The sequence below is a fragment of the Limulus polyphemus genome, unplaced genomic scaffold (assembly GCF_000517525.1).
Source record: "Limulus polyphemus unplaced genomic scaffold, Limulus_polyphemus-2.1.2 Scaffold4824, whole genome shotgun sequence".
NCBI lineage: Eukaryota > Metazoa > Arthropoda > Merostomata > Xiphosura > Limulidae > Limulus > Limulus polyphemus.
The window spans coordinates 46,729-55,174 of record NW_013670434.1 but is presented as its reverse complement, the minus strand read 5'-3'; the positions used below and the strand labels follow the sequence as shown (position 1 = coordinate 55,174).

Here is an 8,446-nt window from a genome sequence, read left to right as displayed (position 1 = left end):
GTATGTTTAAACAAATAAAATTTCTAGTTTTCAAACTGATAAAAACTCTTTTGAAGGAGATACGAATGACGCAAAACTTTCATCATGTTAAGTTTGTGTCTGTTTTTCAACACTAAAATCCGGGTTTCGATACCCGTGGTAGGCAGAGCACAGATAGTCCATTGTGTAGCTTTGTGCTTAATTACAAACAAAAAACACTTTATTTTGGAAGGGGAGTTAGGTTTGATAAACATTTCTGACGCTGATTATGTACCTCAGAGTAAAATGTCGAGAAAAAGATAAAACAATTATGATTGCCAAGCACGAGTAACAAAACGTATGCTACAAAGGTGACAGCGACATTGCAATGACTGTTAAAGAGGGTGGAGTGAACTATACACCAAATCTATGATTTCATTTATTTAACTTTTACAGTCTTAAGCCATTTATCTGACAGAAGTATGACCATTTGATATCTATTGTTACATGGTAAGCGAAATTTTGATCCTTTATGTTTACAAATAGCTAAACATCGGCCCACTGTTTAGGTAATACCCGAGCAACGCCGGGTAAGGACGGCTAGTTCAAACTATTACTCTAAAAGTAGGGTATTAACATGACATTATTATTTTTTAATACATGTCGTCTTTCTTGTTATACATCATTTGTTTTAATAAAACACGTCAAACGTTATTATTTTATTTTATGTATGTTACGTTCCTTTAATAACATGAATGGATTTTGTTAACAAATACGAGTTCTTTATTGTCGTTTCCAAGCTCTCACCAAAGTGTGAAGGAAACTTTAATGCTAAGAGTAGCTGAATAGTATCAAATCCTCTTCTGGAACGAAAGAACATAAAAATGAAAACTACACCATGTTATAGTGAAATGTCATCATATACATCTACTCAATAATAACCCATTTTTATTAATATGAAAAAAAAAAGGTTAACATATAATGCTACGCTGTCATATGATCTATCAAACTGACTGATCTGGATAAGTTGTTTATCAACGGTGTTACTACTGTACAGCTTCATTTCGAATACCAGACACGGAAGAGAGAAAACACGATATATCAAGGTAAGAAGTTATTGTTGAACACACTATATTAACTGAACACACTATATTAACGATACCTGATACTGCATGTGCCTATAGCATATGAAACAATTTATAGCCTACTCCGAGTTGATTGAATTGTGGCCTTTGTTTATGAAGCTATGTTAATCATTAGTCTTCATTAATATTTTCAAGTAACACAGGCCTGCAATGGTTTTATTGTTTTGAAATTTTTACATGCTCTACAGTAATTCATGTACGCTGAATCCGAAAATGATATCAATTTTTCTCCATCACGTACAGATTTTTCCCAAAACGTCATATGTACTTTCACATAAGTGAATAACTTTCATTGAAATCGGATCACATTTTTTTTATGATTAAAATGTTGACAACCACTGGCTATATATTTCTCTGGACCAATCACGACGTGAGGGTCTTATCAATTGTTTTAGAACCCACGAGAAACACACCGCTAGTATATATACGATTAACAGGCCGCATGACGTATCGTTTTTGGATAGAATTTGTTTATGCGTGCACCTTGACATTATTTTTTTTATGTTCAATATTACTTATTCGTCGCCATGGCAAGAAAAAGTTGTGTAAATGACCCAAACATATTTTGTTATATTTGTGGTAAATTTGTTGTAAAGAAACGAAGGCAAAACATTACAGAATTCGTCAAAAAAGCGTATTTTGGAATAAAACTTGGGGACTAAGACAACTCATGGTCTCCACACAAAGTTTGCACGGTTTGTGTGAAAGAGATGAGGCAATGGACTAAAGGTAAGAAAAAGTGTTTGCCTTTTGGAATTCCAATGGTCTGGCGTGAGCCTAGAAACCATGGAGATGACTGCCATTGTTGCTCAATCTGCTATAAGACCTGTTGCTCATGGACCTGATGTACCTGTACCTACTCCACCAGAGACTGTTGATACTGTTTCATCTGATTCTGAATCTGATCTCAATACCAAAAACAACTTTTATGAAGTTTAAATTCGCAGGCCTGTGTAATTTGAACGGATGACCACATCACGTTCACCTGAGGCATGCTCCAATATGTTTAATTTAAAGCATGCTCCAATATGTTTAATCTATTTCGGCGTTTTCTAATTTGCATGTTTTTTGACACTTCTTTCCAGCCAGTTCTTGGTGAATCCTATGTAACCTTGTTTCCAACAATAACAAATAAGTTGATAAACTAGATATGATATTTTCCGTGTGGCTTAAGATGTCAAATTTTAAAACTTCACAACGACCTTTAACTGATTTCATATCAAGTTATTTAAGCTATAATATTTTGTAAAAAGATCAAAGTGTATGAATTTCGTCTTGTATATTAAAAATGAAGACGTTTTTTGAATAACTTCTGAATTTCTCCTTTGTTGTTAATATAAACCCGAATAGTTACTAATTCACTTTGTTGTTAATGTAAACCCGAATAGTTACTAATTCACTTTGTTGTTAATGTAAGCCCGAATAGTTACTAATGAGCCTTATCTGCTTTTTAATGTGTTTTTCGAGATATTTCTTTTTCTATAGAATTAACCCCAAATTTGTTTTTTTGTGAATTAGTAACTATTCGGGTTTACATTAACAACAAAGCGAATTAGTAACTATTCGGGTTTACATTAACAACAAAATGAATTAGTAACTATTCGGGTTTATATTAACAACAAAGTGAATTAGTAACTATTCGGGTTTACATTAACAACAAAGCGAATTAGTAACTATTCGGGCTTAAGTATGTAGGATCATTGATTATTATCAATTCTATGTTACAAAAATAAGTGCATTAACTATTAACTATACCTGCTTACAAAAACAAAAACGGGTACTTTCATTTTTAAGTAATCTGGCTTACAAAACACAGTTACTATCATTAATAACAATATTGGTATCTGCCTTAAAACAACAGGTACATTCATTATTAGCTGCTCTGGCTTACGAAACAGGTACATTTATTATGAGCAAAGAGAATTGTTAACTATTCTGCCTGACAAAAATGGGTATATTCATTATTAACACAATGCATTATTAAATACTTTGGCTTGAAAAACAGGTACACTCGTTATTAACAAAGTGAGTTGATACCCATACTGCATTGTAAAAATAGGTAATTTCATTATTAGCAAATTGAATTGTTAACAACCCTTCGTTAATAACTCGAGTCATTCATTATTACCAATGTGAATTATCAAATACCCTGTCTTCAAAACACAGATACATTTATTATTAACTATTCTGGCTTATAAAAAGGGATACATTTATCACAAAGTGATATTTTTAAATATCTTAGCTTATAACAACAGCTGTAATTACAATTAAGTATTCTAGTTTAGAAAAAACGGGTACATTCATTATTAACTAATCCAGCTCACACACACAAAACATGTACACTCATTACCAACAAAATTAATCATTCACTACTCCGGTTTACAAAAAACAGATACATTCATTATTAGCTTACAAAAATATTTGCTTTCATTATTACCTACTGTGGCTTACGAAAAAACGTAATATTATTATTAACTACTAGGGCTTCAAGCTTAAAAAAAATCATCATTAAATACTCTGGCGGCATGGCATGGCCAGGTGGTTAGGGCACTCGACTCGCAATTTGAGAGTCGCGGGTTCGAATCCCCGTCCCACCAAACATGCTCGCCCTTTCAGCCGTGGGGGCGTTATAATGTGACGGTCAATCCTAGTATTCGTTGGTAAAAGAATAGCCCAAGAGTTGGCGGTGGGGGATGATGAGTAGCTGCCTTCCCTCTAGTCTTACACTGCTAAATTAGGGACGGCTAGCGCAGATAGCCCTCGTGTAGCTTTGCGCGAAATTAAAAAACAAACAAACAAACAAATACTCTGGCTTACAGAATCAGTTACACTCAGAAAAGTGAATTGATAAATACTTCACCTTACAAAAAGTGATACAATCCACATAAAGAAAATGAATTTTTAAATACTAGGGTTTATAAAAACATTTGTGTTCACAATTAATAATTTTGGCTCAGAAAAGAAAGGTACATTCGGTATTAACTAGTCTGGATTACAAAAAACACATTCATTGATATTAGCAACTACTCCAGCTTACACAATACATAAATTCATTATTCGATACTCTGGCTTCCAAAAAAAGAAGGACGTTCAATATTAACTACACTAGCTTATAGAACACGTACATTCATCACGAACAAAAGGACTACTAATATTGGAAATTATCAACTACTCTGCCTTACAAAATCAGGTACATTCATTACTAAAAGAGTAATTGTTAACTACTCTGGTTTACCAAAACCATGTACATTCACTACTACAAAAACCTATATATTCAATATTAACTACTTTGGCTTACAATAACAAGTACATTTGTTATTAAGAAAGTCAGTCGTTTACTACTTTATCTTACAAGAACGATCACATTCATTATTAAGGATGGGAATTTTTAAGTAACCTGACTGACAGTAAAAAGGAATATCCATTACTAATTACAGTGGATTACAAAACAGGCATACTTTCATTATTAATACTGTTGCTTCAAAAATCAGGTACATTTAATATTGAATACACTCGATTACAAAAACCAAGCACTTTCATTATCATCAATGTGAACTGGTAGCTACTCTGAGTTACAGAATCAGTTAAGTCCATTACTAACTACCCTGGCTTACAAAGCTAGTTAATAACTATTCTGTCTGATTAAAAAAAAGAAAACGAAACATGTACATTCATTACCAATAAAGTAAATTTTTAGCTACTCTGGCTTACAGAAACAGTTATATTAATTTGAATCTACTATGGTATGAAAAAGAGGTACTTTCCTGTTAACAAATTGAGTTTAAAATATTCTAGATCACAAAAAAACATAAGTTTATTATCAACAAAGGAATTATTACATACTCGGACTTACAAAAAATTGTATTCACAATTAAGTATCATGACTGGATAAAAAATGGGTACATTCATTCTTAAATAATCTATCTCACAAATAACATACGCATTCATTACAAACAAAGTAATTATTTACTACTTTGGCTTAAGAAAACAGTTACTTTCATTACTATTAAGTTGAATTGTTAATACGCTGCCATAAAAATCGGGTACATTCGTTATTAACAAAGTGTATTAAAAATACTCTATGTTACAAAAACAAATAGAAAAAAACAGAAAAAATACAGGTAAGTATATTTATAAGCAAAAGAATTATTAAATTCTCTGGTTCACAAAATCAAGTCCATTAGCAAATTAAATTGTTAGTTACTTTATCTTACAAAAACGAGTACATTCATTATACTTTTATTGTTGTTAAAATAAATTACTGACAACAACAACAACATCAACAAAACAGGTATATTTATCATTAACAAAGTGACCTATTAACTACTCTGGTTGACAGTAAACGCGTAAATTAAACAGTAACAAAGGTAATTATTTATGTTACGTATTAGAATTTCAAATAGCCTCAAATTGAGTTAACTGATAATTTAAATTTAGTAGTTAAATTGTTCTTTAGATTTAGCAGTTAAGTAAAAGCCGATATATAGTCAGTTTATGATATTTGCCAACAAAATTGATACACACAGTTTTCTTTTTTAACACAAATACGTTTTAATATACACGCAACAATACATATATTACAATATATTACAAACAATGATTTATATACAAAAGTTTCACAAACTTACAAGCAATATACAATCTTCTTTCTAGTCTGGAACTTCTTCGATATCTTATCGAGGGTTCACGATGAACAATTTAATTACGAGTTGACGTAGATACAATTCACTTAATACGGAGGTAGCTAGCTTTGTATTCTTCGGCGATTTTTCCTACCTGTGATGTTAGGTAACATTTTCGTAAAAGACTAATGTCCGATGTGAATCCACTGAAGTTGAATGATTTGTAATGTTCGAAATTTATAAACGTACCTGGTCAATATACCTGAAGTTCCCGATTAATAAGCGTTAATCACAATTATAGCTTCCGAGGTTTATAGTATACCAAGTGTAGCACTTCAATAATATATACTCTCTCCAGACTTCTGGCGCGTCGCGTTGGTTATATTTATAGGCGTGGGAGGCTTTCTAAAAATTTCAGTTTTACGTAACAATACTGAGCTACATTCTATAACTTTGGAGAATAGGCGGGAGTTTCGCAATACTAATCTAACACTATAAGCTATGCATGTTTTTAAATATAAACTTAATCTAAACAAACGTTGAGATTAAAATAAATATATAATAACAAATTCGTTACATTTACTACACTTGCTTATCTACAAATATATGCATTCATTATTAAATACTCTGACTGCGCGGGAACGAGGTTTGTACTGAAAGAGAAATTAACACTTTTCTGTACAGAAAACAACGTAATATATATAATACGTCATTTGATAGATGAAACCTAGGCTTTGAATATTATTTCTTGACACTTGTGTGTATAATGTTAAAATAATAAATAATAAACAACGTTAAAATAGGTAAACAATTAAAAACATTTAAGTTAAGGTTAATATAATAAAATCTTTTTAATTGTATACCTATTTTAACGTTGTGTGTTATTTAATATTTTAACCTTGGCTTCTATTGTTTATAAATAATATAGTATTGAACGTCAGATGGAACTATTGCCAAATTGAAGAAAGGATGTGACAGGTGGATGTGGCAAGAAGCGTCTGATTTTCTGTTTGATGGCTATGTAACCAAACAGAATTGAAGGCTATGAAAATTATGTTTTAGCTAAATGTGACAACGTTATGATGAGTAATTTATGTTAAATTTCGTACTTCTTGGAAGGATAGTAAACAAATTAGAGAAGAGGGAATGCCTAGAGGAAAAAAAATCAGGGTTTTTTAAAATATTGCCTTATGAAATTAAGAGCTTAAAACTTATAAAACATTAATATAATGATTATTAGCTAGGAGTTTACGCAATACTAATTGGTATAACATAAACAAAAAGTAGTTTAATTAAATTTGGAATGTAACTTACTAAAAACATCGTGACCAATCGTTGTCTCAAATTTAAAATGGTTTGCTAACAATAGGAAATTGTTAATCTGACTAAAGAATATATGTTTTTCAATTGAAAAATAAAATGATTATAAGTGAAAGTTATTTTAAATCATATATTCATTGTCTTGATATAAAGTAGTATTCAGTTTAGATATTACTGATTAATTGATTTTTGTCATATGTTAGTTTTTAGTTTAGTTTTTGTTATGATAAGAGTTAAAAGTAGACAGATAACAGCAGACAGATAATAGCAAAAAAGAGTAAAGTTACAGGTCAAAGAAAAGTTCGGCGTGAAGGAACACATACCAGTATGTGTTAGACCTCAGAAACCGACTGGAGGAAACCTGTCAACTTGCTTGACAGAGTTTGTATGCAGTTCAAGGTAGTCAGAAGCATTTTTATGACAAAAAGGCCAAGGATCACAGACAACAACAAATTCACCTTGCAATGGAAAAAACCTTTTGAAGTACAGGAAGTACTCAACAAGGTGAATGTTACCAATTTAAGTGGATGCCATTTGGGTTAGTCAAATCAGTAGCACCATTCAACTGAATGATGAGGAGGATGCTGCACAATAACACCAACATAGAGCACTATGTGGATGAAATTCTGATACACACTGCAAGATGGAAAGACCATCTGACAAGATTTAGACAACTGTTCCAGCGATTGAGGACAGCAGGCCTCACCATCAAACAATCCAAGTGCTACATCGGATATTCTGTGCTGGAGTTTTTTCTACATAAAGTTGGGGACCGATAGATAGCCATGGAAAAGGAAAAGATAACCTGCATACAATATACACCAGCTCTGATGACCAAGCAGCAAATCAGATCCTTCCTGGGATTAGCGGGATCCTACAGGAAATTCATCCCAAACTATGCTGAAATTACTGCACCATTGACTGACCTGACCAAGAAAGGCTTGACCAACAAGATGAAGTGGGAACAACCATACCAGGTGGCATTCCGGAAATTAAAGAACATGTTGGGAAGCTCACCAATTCTTAGAATGCCAGACTTCAACAAACCATTCATTGTTCAGGCTGATGCTTCAGACATTGGAATTGGGGCAATACTCTTACAAGAACATGAAGATGGAGTGTTTTTAGTAACATATATATAAGTAAAAAACTGTTAAATACTGAGAAGAACTACTCCGTGATTGAACAAGAGTGTCTGGCCATCATATTTGCCATTTAGAAGTTCCAGAACTATCTATATGGGAAACCGTTCATCATCTAGACAGACCATCAACCACTTGCATACATTCAGAGGTGCAAGATCAACAGTGCGAGGATCATGAGGTGAACATTGTACCTTCAGAACTACAAGTTCCACATTGAAGCTATCAAAGGGACTGCAAATGTTGGAACAGACTTTAT

At 32.3% G+C, this 8,446-nt stretch overlaps 1 protein-coding gene across 1 annotated transcript in view; it reads left to right on the top strand.

Annotated features, from left to right (window-relative positions):
* Positions 1 to 2,995: 2,995 nt before the first annotated feature.
* LOC106471735 (4-coumarate--CoA ligase 1-like) overlaps positions 2,996 to 8,446 on the top strand; it is a 44,662-nt gene continuing 39,211 nt past the window's right edge. Inside the window, exons 1-2 of the mRNA XM_022400342.1 lie at positions 2,996 to 3,001; positions 4,427 to 4,429. The gene's annotated coding sequence lies outside the window, so the exon portion shown is untranslated. The remainder of the gene's footprint in view (positions 3,002 to 4,426; positions 4,430 to 8,446) is intronic.